The sequence below is a fragment of the Channa argus genome, chromosome 5 (genome assembly GCF_033026475.1).
Source record: "Channa argus isolate prfri chromosome 5, Channa argus male v1.0, whole genome shotgun sequence".
Classification (NCBI taxonomy): Eukaryota; Metazoa; Chordata; class Actinopteri; order Anabantiformes; family Channidae; genus Channa; species Channa argus.
The window spans coordinates 26,764,913-26,775,716 of record NC_090201.1 but is presented as its reverse complement, the minus strand read 5'-3'; the positions used below and the strand labels follow the sequence as shown (position 1 = coordinate 26,775,716).

At 40.6% G+C, this 10,804-nt stretch overlaps 1 protein-coding gene across 8 annotated transcripts in view; it reads left to right on the top strand.

Annotated features, from left to right (window-relative positions):
- The first annotated feature begins 447 nt into the window (after positions 1 to 447).
- Positions 448 to 10,804, top strand: part of chd6 (chromodomain helicase DNA binding protein 6) — an 88,890-nt gene continuing 78,533 nt past the window's right edge. For 4 of the 8 annotated variants that reach the window (XM_067504003.1, XM_067504005.1, XM_067504004.1 and 1 more), the window contains exon 1: positions 1,247 to 1,403. The gene's annotated coding sequence lies outside the window, so the exon portion shown is untranslated. Of the gene's footprint in view, positions 944 to 1,246; positions 1,479 to 4,223; positions 4,304 to 10,804 lie in introns of those variants that run through there. The other 4 variants (XM_067504001.1, XM_067503999.1, XM_067504000.1 and 1 more) reach the window with 4 other exon arrangements.

Sequence of the window (10,804 nt, the reverse complement as noted above, 5' to 3'; positions counted from 1 at the left end):
AGTAGCTCCATTTATTTTGTAGCACATCTGTCCTCAGCAGTTGTTGTATGGGCAGCAGTAGCAGCCCACAGCTTTCAGGCGAAGTTGGGAAAGGTTGCAAGTTGTACATCACCCATGACTGCCCCAACCAAAAAAATTACAAAAGCACGTTGCACATCTACATCACACAAATACAGCTGTTTTAAGTCCAGCAAACAAACTGAACATCCGGGAATCGCAACCTGATCTGCAAAAGACGTGGACCGTCTTACTTCTGTCCTTCCGCCCTTCAAACCCGGTAATGATGGAGGAGTAAAAAGCGACATGATTGGTGGATGCAGCCAGCAGAGGAGAAATGTAAACCCCTTCGTTTTGTTGCATGGAGGGGGGGTTGAAAAGCGAACGCTCCCCTCTCCCTCTTGCCCCCCCCCCCGCTCTTCCTTCAATGACAGCAGCCGGAGCCAGCCGGGCGGTGCGGTGCGGTGGGAAAGCGTCCCCCGGTACGAGAAGGATTCCCCTGCAAGTCTGCGGTAAGGAGACGGGCACCAGCACCTAGAATAAACCACAGGCGGTGTGCGTGAGGCTCGCACAAATGCGAAGCAGCAAGAAGGGGGAGAGAAAAATGCACACAATACACAATGGTGTTTCCTGGGGCTGCCGCGATAGCTCTCAGACAAACCCGGGAAAGAGAGAGAGAGAGAGAGAGAGAGAGAGAGACGCTCGTTGTGCTTGTTTGACAGCTGCAGGGCCAATGGAAATATGCACGGAGCCAGCTGCGCTAGGCTGCAGCCAATGGAAGAATGTGAAAAGCTGAGCTGCTACTGGATCCGAGTGGTAAGGTTAGGCTGGCTGCAGCAGCCACACCGCCGCGGCTGCTGCTAAACTTCCACAAAAAAAAAAAAAAAAAAAAAAGAAAAGAAAAAAAAAGCTGTTTGTGTTTTGGCTGCTGCAGTGGCCATTTTAGGTAAGAAGCGCCTTTTAACTTTTGGATGCGGCTTATGATTGTTTTTGTGTGTGTGTGTGTGTGTGTGTGTGTGTGTGAGAGAGAGAGTGAGTGTGTGTCTAGACTGGACTGTAGTGAAAAACAGTGCAGGACTCCAGCATCCAGACTGAATGAACTCCGCGGAGCTGCTAGCTTTATGTGGATTAAACAGATATTGCGCGGAGTTGCACTCCTCCTCCTCCTCCTCCTCATCTTCTTTTTTATCCCTCCCCTCTCCTCTCATCCCCCCTCCCCTTCCCCATCTCTCTCTCTCTCTCTCTCTCTCTCTCTCTCCCCTCCCTCCCCTGCCTGCTAATTTTTATGCATTTTTCTAAACTGTCATGGCGATTTTGTGTCCTTGGAAATAAAAAGCGCCAGTGTTTTTCGGGCTCGCCGGGAGGATGTCTCGCCGGTGAGAGCGCGTGTCCGGTGTCCGGAGCAGGTGAGCAGTCCTTCGGGGAGGGTTTATCGGCGGAGAGATGTCCCTGAGAAGGAGTTTTAGAGGCTGTCCACACGTGTAAGGAGAGCGCTGCTATAATGTATTTACAACAGCGATGCAGTGACATTACAGCGCTAGCGGAGGGAGCTAGCGCGGTAGCTACGGGGGCTAACATGAAATGGGACACAGTGTCTCCTTTCTCTGTAGCTGTGTGCAGTGTTTGTTCGTCTTTCTCATCCCAAGTCGCCGTTTTGCTCGGCGGGAACTTCTTTTTTTCCCCCCTCCTAGCTAGCTCTCCCAACTTGGGGCAATCTGGTGGCTTGCAACATTCAAGCTAGCAGTGCGTTAGCTCCTGCGTCTGCTAGCATTCATTACAGCCCCAAAACCCCAAAGAGGTGTAAGCTAGGTTGCTAGCTGGTTAGCCTCCTGAAACATTTGTAGCTGTGGCAGCCAGGTATGTATGTATGTATGCAGGCACGCGCGAGACGAGTCACGTAGGGAGAAGTCTGTCCATCCACACACTGTTACCTGGCCAGGTGTAACCCCCCTGGGCAACAGACAAAAGGTTGCCAACAGCTAATCCATATCTCATTGGTCTGATTGCAGCAATTGTGAGCATGCAAAACAGGTGAAAGCCTCTCAAGTTGAATAGGTTTTGTTTTATTAGTTAAGATGTTTGGTCCACGCCTGTTTTTTTTTTTTTTTTTTTTTTTTTTTTAATCCTTTTTAACACAAAAACACACCTAAACCGGTGATTGTTTTCCTGAAACTTGTGTAAAATTCATATGTGGAGCTTCATTTAGATTTTTTTCCCCAGCTATTTTCTGCAGCGTAGGTCCAACCTTGGTGTCCATCTAAAAGCCGAAAGCACTGAGAAACGAGACAGGAATACTAATAAAATGTTGAATAATTACATACAGGATTATGGATATGACTGTGAATTATACTATAGAATTAAATGTAAAACTTCATAATTATATATATTTTTTGTCCGCTCAGCAAAATCCCTTTCCAGAGTCTTTTTAAAATCTGCAGTTGGGAATGGGACTGTCTTCAGTTGATGCTATTCTGGCTGTTGTACTTTTTGTTTGTGACGAGTTGACTGGTCGCTGGTTCCCTTCTCAGGTTCCCTGGGTGGTTTTGGGATGACATTGCTACAGGCAGCATTTTGGCCCAGCGGTTTAACGCCACTGGCTTTGCTCTTTGTTGTGTTTGCATGTTCACAGTTCACAGCCAGAAGACTTGGAGCCCAGGCTTTTTGAAGGCTCTAATCTGAACTTGTCTGTCTTGCTACTTGCAGAGCTGCTTCTGGATTCCATCATTTAAAAAAAAAAATAAAAAAAAAATAAAAGCTGCATTGGGCAAAAACATAACTTTTGCCTCCTTAACCTTTGACACGGTTAACTATTGAAGCAGAAGTAGTATTTTGTCTAAATTGCAGCTTATAGAGTTGGTTCTAATTCCTAAAAAGTGGAAGAATAGTTTGGTTCGCTGAGGTGTTCACGCCAAGGCAGAAAAAATAAACGGTGACATGTGTTTTCAGCTGCTGTTTGTAGAGAAAACACGGAGATCATGGAGCCTGCACAGAAATGCTTACCAGCTCGTGTTGGCATAGATCATGCAGCATTCCTTTTACAGCACACCTTCAGCATGTTGATAACTTACTTGATGATAACAAGTGTGTTTTTGTAGTAATACTTGGCCATCTGATACCCGGTTTTCAAACCCAGAAAGTTCAAAGCCAACTTTCTCTGCATTAGCTTGCATGTGTGAATGCAAATGCTTTGAGTCATTGCACTGTAGTCGTTGAGAGTAAATTAGGGCAGCTACGCAATAAGCTACTCTTTCTATCCGTTTTATTAGGGTACACCTCATCAATTAAATGCAGTTGGGCAGCTTGTGGGATTGACATTAATCATTCCATTCTTAACGCTCCTAAAATGCACCTGACCTTCGCCGTTTACAGTTGCGGTTCACCCTGCTTGTTAAAAGCACTTACATTCTTTAGTCACTATGCTCTGGAAAAAGTTGGCGTTTTTACTTACTGCTTTTAGATTGGCTTCAGACACAACACTGTGCATCCAATAGGCTTCCCCCAGAATATTGGAAACACGTCTCAGGATAATGAAGTCCAGTTCCACAATACTGCAAGCTACGTTCCGAATGGCTGCAGCGTAAACTCATAGCCTGACGGTATTGTCAAAACTTAACATTGTTATCTTTGTAGACATAGGACTTTATAGCAGAACTCTTGTATTGGATTATATCTTTATAGGTGTATCTAATAAAGTGGCCACTGAGCGTCTGTCCAACCAACTATTAGATCCCCTTTGGGTTGAATTTACACAGTACAAGGTGTAGTGGGGCGGTGAAGTCAGAACGACTTGTGTCAATATTCAAGTGGCGACAGAGACCGGTATTAATATACAGGCTTGAGCACTTAAGCTTTCTTGTAGCATTTATTTTGCATTGCATGTGGGAGCAATACACACATTGCACAGGAAGCAATATAGCAAAGCCCACCCACTACACAGTCTTATGCTACATAAACTATGTTAGGACTTTAAAGAAACGAAGCACTATTTTATTTTAATTTTAATTTGGGTGTTTAGTATGCATTTGAGACCTTGGTTTGTCAGATTGCCTTTAAGGCAAAGCCTATAATGGCAGTTTAGTGCTGAAAATGTTGTCATTAAAGGGACCATATTATGTGCAATCTCAAGTTTGTATTGTCATTCTGGGGCTCTGCTTCTTCTCCAACTCTGTTTGAAATGATTCATTTAAGCTCCTGTTTCTTTAAGGTCCCAGTCATTCTGAGTCCACCTCTATCTGATTGGCCAGCTTGCAGAAGCCTGGCAGTGGGCTTAGCAGACTGGTGAGCCATGGATACAATATGAGAATAGGTAGGCGACTGTGTACTTCTTTTGGCATGTGCACCCGAAAAGGAGGTCTGTTCATGGTCTCTGATTTTCATATGTAGGACTGTCAGAAAGGTTTGAGGAGGGTCCAGGTAAAGTCTAAAGGAGCTGCTGGGAAAGCATCAGGGAAAATCACGCAACAGCGTCAACAGAGACACACGATTTGTAAGAGTTCTACATATGTTCCGTTCACGTTTTGGAACTTGGCGCTTTCAGCAACTATTGTATGTGACACTTTATAACAACAGTTATGTGTTTTGAACACGTAGGAACATTTACCATTAGCATATATTCAGTGAACCTAAGCTAAAAATAAACAATTTTACACTGGCAAAATATGTTTTTATCACAGTATTGTTCCTGACAATGGCAGAAATTACAGAATCATGCCTTCCTTTTTAGACACTATCCAAAGAGTGTCACAGTTTCAGGGTTCAACGGCAGGTGTTAGCGGTGACAGGTGAACTTTAATAGCAAAAATCACGGTAAAAGATGCTGAAAATTCACACAGTGTGTCTCACCCAGAAAGTCGGTGATATTTTCTTATGTTTTTTTTTTTCACCAGAAGAAAGCAGAGAGCTGACAGCTTCAGTTTATGTTAGTTCAGCTTTTTCTTCAGGTGTTTAGATGACAGTGCATGTTGTGTCTGTTCTGTGGGTTGAGACAGAAGAAATTTGTTGTTAGTAGATCGGGTGAATCACTTGGTGTCGATGAGCTCTTTTAGTGGAAAATCCTTTTTTTTTTTTTTCTCCCTTTCCTTTTGTATTGTAAGCTGAGGAAACTACAGTACATTTTATTCTTACTTCTATAGTTCGTGTTGGTGAAATCTGTTCTTGGTAAAGCTTTCTCAGTAATGTCCAATATAAAAGCTGTTGAATGTCCTAAATGAATCTAATCATCCGGTTCGAAACATCTTGTCTTAAGCAATCATGATGACTAAACTAAATCAGGGGAGGCAGTAAGTCTTAGATGACTTATGTGGCCTTTAAATACATTTTTAGGTAAATGTGTTGATTATACAATATAAGCAATTTACTGATTCATGGAAAACTATTAAACTGCAGTTTTAATAATGGCTCCATTTACTGGTTCCAGCTTACTGTGAGTGTGGCAATTAGTTGTTTTCTCTTTAAATCGATATAAACTCAACATCTGTCTGGCTTGGCTGCACTAAACAAGCAGTATGAAAGCATTAACTTAGCCAATGAGGAAACTGTGATTGGCACTTTTACTATTAAAATGAAACATGATGAAGACGGAAATTTTTTAATTGAATAAACATTAAAATAAAGACACCTAGAGGGCAAGTTTTGACAGCGTCCAACAACTTCTACTGACCAACCAATTGAAATTTAGCATGAAATGACAATATCATACTTACCACTCGTCCTCCTCCTTGTTTTCAAGGCACAGAAACAACACCGCAAGGACTCAGTTACGAGCTTCATTAGCTTAGCTCCATTGTTTACAACTATAGTGGAGCACATGGAAAACACACACTGAAGCCATATGCTGACCTGCATTGTGGCTAAACATTCTGCAGGTGTTTATATCGTAGCAAAGTTTCTTAGATCATGTTAAACACACAGCAAACTTGAGAGATTGCAGAAATTAAGCTGTAGCCGTCTGTGCCTGTAAGGGATAAATTTAGACGATGGCCCGTTTTGTTCCACTGTTGTCTTCACTCAAAGGCTGCAAGTGTTTCTCTGCAAAAGCAGTAGGTTAGGCAGCAACTTCAGGTTGGTGATGTGGATGAGTAAGTGGAAAAAGCTGGAGGATTTAGTTGTGACATTAAATATGGCACACAATTGTATAAATAAGTCGGTGTCACAGTACTATAGCAGTGGACTAGATTAGCTTGACACTAGACATGAGAAAAAAAACAAACTGTCATAAGGAGATGCTGAGATTTGGAGGTGATTTATCTAATAAAAATGTAAGTATGCGAGTGTGTCCGTTGTAACCCAGCCTGCCTCTGACAACACCGTCCGCTCCTTTGTTTGTTCCCTCGTGGGAGCATCGCACAGCTGACGCAGGGATGGAGCGAGGAGGAGCTGTGTTCCATTTTAAAAACGCACTCCCCCTCTTTGTGCATGTTAACAATCTCACGTTTTGGGAAAACAGGGCAGAGTTTGGTTCTGATTTAGCGCAGCTGGCTGCTCCTCCTTGTCCCTCAAGTGAGTCGTCTCCCGATGATTCTCAGACGCAGCAACAGTTGAGGTCTAAGCTTCTGCTCTTTTTTTTTTTTTTTTTTTTTTTGCAAGGGCAAGTGGTTGAGTGAAGCGAATAAGGTCATTGAAAAGAGAACAGCTCTGTCTACTGAGAAAGTCAGGCGAAATATGTCTGATGCTGCTGATTCTGGTAAAGCAGCCTTTTTTCCTAGGTTATGTTTTTTTGTTTTTAAATTCTGGAAAATATTTCTGTTAACAGTGGAAATGCAAAAAGTTCACTTACCAAGTGAAAATAACCAAATGCCACAATTGTGTTTAATGCAAAATAGATGAAAAGTTATTTTCATTATATATTGTAATCAGTTATTTTCTAGATGAATAGTTTCAGCCAATAGAAGAGGAAAAAACGGGGAATGTGGGAGAGGAGAAATCATCATATTTGAGAAAATGTAACTTGGAAAAATGACCAACAAATAAACTAGTAATTTTATCCGAAATCGATATTTTATCCGAAAACTTAGTCGATAAAGGGCTGAACTGTCTGCAGCCAATATTTCAATAATAAAAGGGAGACGTGTCACCACATGTATGAACCTTCTTTGTCTTCTGCTTCCACTGCGATGGGATAGACACCGTAGATGTAGGGTCCTGTTTTTATACTAGTTTGTTGATGCATGTGTGTATGTTCAGGTGTTTGAATTCCGCCACATAAGGCAGCAAAATGAGTGAGCAGCAGGCGGTTGTTTCATTTCTGAAAACAGCATGCATCTTGCATCAATATTCATGGGTGACAGGTGTGTACGGATAAAACAACTTGGCACAAAACTTGAATAAAAGCTTCCACATGCTGTCTTCTCTCACTTTGATTTAACTGCTGTCACTTCTTTCCTTGGGCCTTCAAGAAGAACAGGAAGTCCACACCTCCTTTACCTTGCGACTTCATTTTTCCTAAACCTTTCTCTACACTTTTCATACTCCGGTGTTGCTGTAAATTTGCTGTCAGTGCACAAAGACTCGCTGTCAGTTACTTGTAAGTGTAGGGAGGAGGTTTGTTTTGTTGTCACCTGTTGTCACATCTGGATGTGCAAATTGGTTGAATGGCTTAGACCCAAATGTGTTTTTTATCTTTCAGAAGATGGAAAACTAATGTGAGGGGAGCTTTGGTGTGTGTGCCAGGGTGGCTGTATCGTGATATCATCTTTGTTATTTCTAAACCCAGTTTTTATTATGTTTAAACTGTGGGACTGCTGCTTTACATGGAGTGACTGTAAAATCGTGCATAGAGCTACACAGTAAATTAGGTAATAATCTTCAACAAGGGTTGTATTTTATGCAGTTAGTGAAAATCAATCCAAATTGAAGATTATTTAAAATTATTATGTTCTAGAACATTTAAACATGTTGCTGGAAATCGCTGAGATGTAAATATGGCTGAGCAGATAAAAAGACGGTGATATAATTTTTCTATCAAAATACTTTAATGCAGAGGTTTTACTTTTTCTACATTTCCAGATTAATTTTGAGTTAAACTTGACAAAAAGTGAAAACAAACATTATGTTAAACAGTTACTTATAGAAAAGAGAAAAAAAACACTACTGTATTAACATTAAATATTTTAATCAGCAGTAGTGCTATTTGGCTTTTAGACCAGTACGTACTAACAAGACAAGTTACACCCTTGCAACATTTTAAATCGATGTCTCTACAGCCTCCTTGTGCCCATAAAATCGAGGGCAGGATTCTAATATTAGGATTTAAAAACCGTTTACTGATGTGCATTAACTGTGTTGGTATTCATAGCCAAAAATGGTTTGATAGCTCTGCACTGTTTAACATTTAAAAAGTTACGAGCACTGGGCTCTTCAGAAAATAAGTGGACTTCCTTTATCACCTTTTCTTTCCCGCCTTATTATGCGAGAGCTGATTGAAAGATGAATTTTGAATTTGAATTTATTTGAAAAATTAATGCAAGTTCCCCCAGATTTTTATTTTGAATATTATTTTGTTGTACTGCCAGGATGAGGAATAGAGAACCGTGTCAATAATGACTCGGCATTAGGTTAAAAAAAAGTTAGATGATAAGAAATGCATCAGCTGTTGCGTAGCCGTTTCTATTATAAAAGTACAAACGCACAAAAAAAATGGACAGTAAAAACACATCTTAATTGGCAAATTGCACTATTTTGTGTCTCTATGGCAACAGAAGATGAAATAATGAGGGTATGACGCTGTATTGTCCTGTTTTTATACTGGTTTGCTCACCCTCTCCTGATTTCACTTTCACTTCATTCCCTTCACTTTACATGTGCGGTAATTCACTGCATTTCCCAGAGATCAGTCTGACAGCATGTGTGTAAATGTGATGTCGGGTCACTAGTGCTGTCAACTCACTCGTGTCACGGATCGGCCAAAACCAACCCAATGCCAGATGTTCAGGCCTGCAAACACCCACATTTTTCAAGAATTGGCTGGAAGTTGAACCCTAGCAAGAAGGTATCAGTCGCTGGTAGGCAGGTTTAAAATCCAAATTGTTACACTGACGAAGTTGAAATACATTATACAAGTACTACAATGTGGTAAAGTAAAGAACTGGCAACAAAAACATTTTCAAGTATTCGTGTGCCTCTTCTGTGTGTTATTTTAGGGCCTCTTGACAGGTGTACTATAGAAAACAAATTAACACAGTCAGTCCTGTCTTTTCACTTGCAAATAAATCACTTTATTGACAGAAAATACAGTTTGAAGTATTAAGTGTCACACACTTATAAATGGCAGTTACGAGTCTTGTTGACACTAGTGCAGATGCTGCAGTTATCTTTAATGGTACAGTGAGGCAGGTGGTGGCAGTGCCCAATTGCTGCACACAGGCTTTAACACAGATGCCATTTTTGCATCCACGTGTTTAGCAGCGAGAGGGTGATACAGCTGAATGTCACGTGCTGAGTGTGCAGTATATGAGAAGTATCTGCTTTTTCTGTGAAATTAGCGTCTACCTACAGGCGTCACGTGTTTTAAATCAGCTTTTAATTTTCCAGGGAAATGTGTTTAAAAACGGATTTAAAAAGAGAGAATGAATGAAAAGCAACAACTTATGTTGATTTTTTTTTTTTGTTTTGTTTTTGTTGATCACTTTTTTTTTTCTGCAGGTTGTCACGCGACTGCACAAAGCTTAGCTTGTGTAAAGCTTAGCCATCATCGAGGAAGTAGAACTGTTATTTTGACATTTTTTCCTCAGAAGAAAACAAAGTTTAGTCTGAGGTCAGATGGTTGCTATAAAGCTGAAATTTTGAGTCTTTGCTCCACTTCTGACCATATGATCAAGCTATGAAAGGGAATTCCCAAAGATTTATCATGAATTCGGGAAGCCCACACCCTGAAAACACTGTCCACTTTCACAAGCAGGACCCAGTCAGGTGCTGTCTGGGTTCTGAGGGGGGCTAAGGGTCACGGTTAAAGGAAAGGAAAAATCCAGCATTTGTTGCACAGCTGTGTAACAGTAGTTTTTGTGTTAGTTGCTAAAAAAAGACCAATTAATAAGTGACAAATGAGGCTCTCAACTGTGTTTGGCAAATTTTTTAAATTAAATTTAAAAAAAAATGCTGTAGCCAGCAGCTTCCTTCAGGAAAAGATCTTATCTTATGTATGAACACAGCCTAACTATGTTTAGCCACCAAGCCAGGTTAGTAATGTAACATAGGGCTTTGGCTTAGTTAACTTACTTCAGTACATTCACCACCACATTAAACTGTTTTTAAAATTTTTTTCTCCGCCTAAATGTTTTAAATTCTTTTTATGGGCATCTCCTTGATCCTCATAGCATGATCAGACACACGGTAGAAAAGCAGATACATTCTGCTTCAGCTAAGGGTCAGATGAAGTAGAATGAATTTGTATTTGACATTTTCTCTGTTTTCTGTAATGTTTGCCTGCTTATTGGAAACTGTGCAAAGCCTTTTTTTTTTTTTTTAAATGTAAAACAATTCAATCGATTTTTGTGAATGCGGCTGATGCAGAAAGACTAAAGTTGTTTACATATGAGCAATTAAAATTTTCCAGCAATGTGCAGAAGTCCTGGAATAAAATTATGTTTAGAACGGTTTTAATTTTAACACTGTACATTTGATGAATGTACAGTGTTAAAATATGTAATTTCTCTCATCAAAACAAGTATATGCAAACGGAAAAAGTTTAAGAAATTATGGGCCAGATGTTTCATAATTTCCACCCACTCACAATGTTTTTGTTGAGGACTTGTTAGCTGTAACCTTTGCAGCACCTAATGAAACTGGGCTTGTGCAATAAGATATAAGGGAC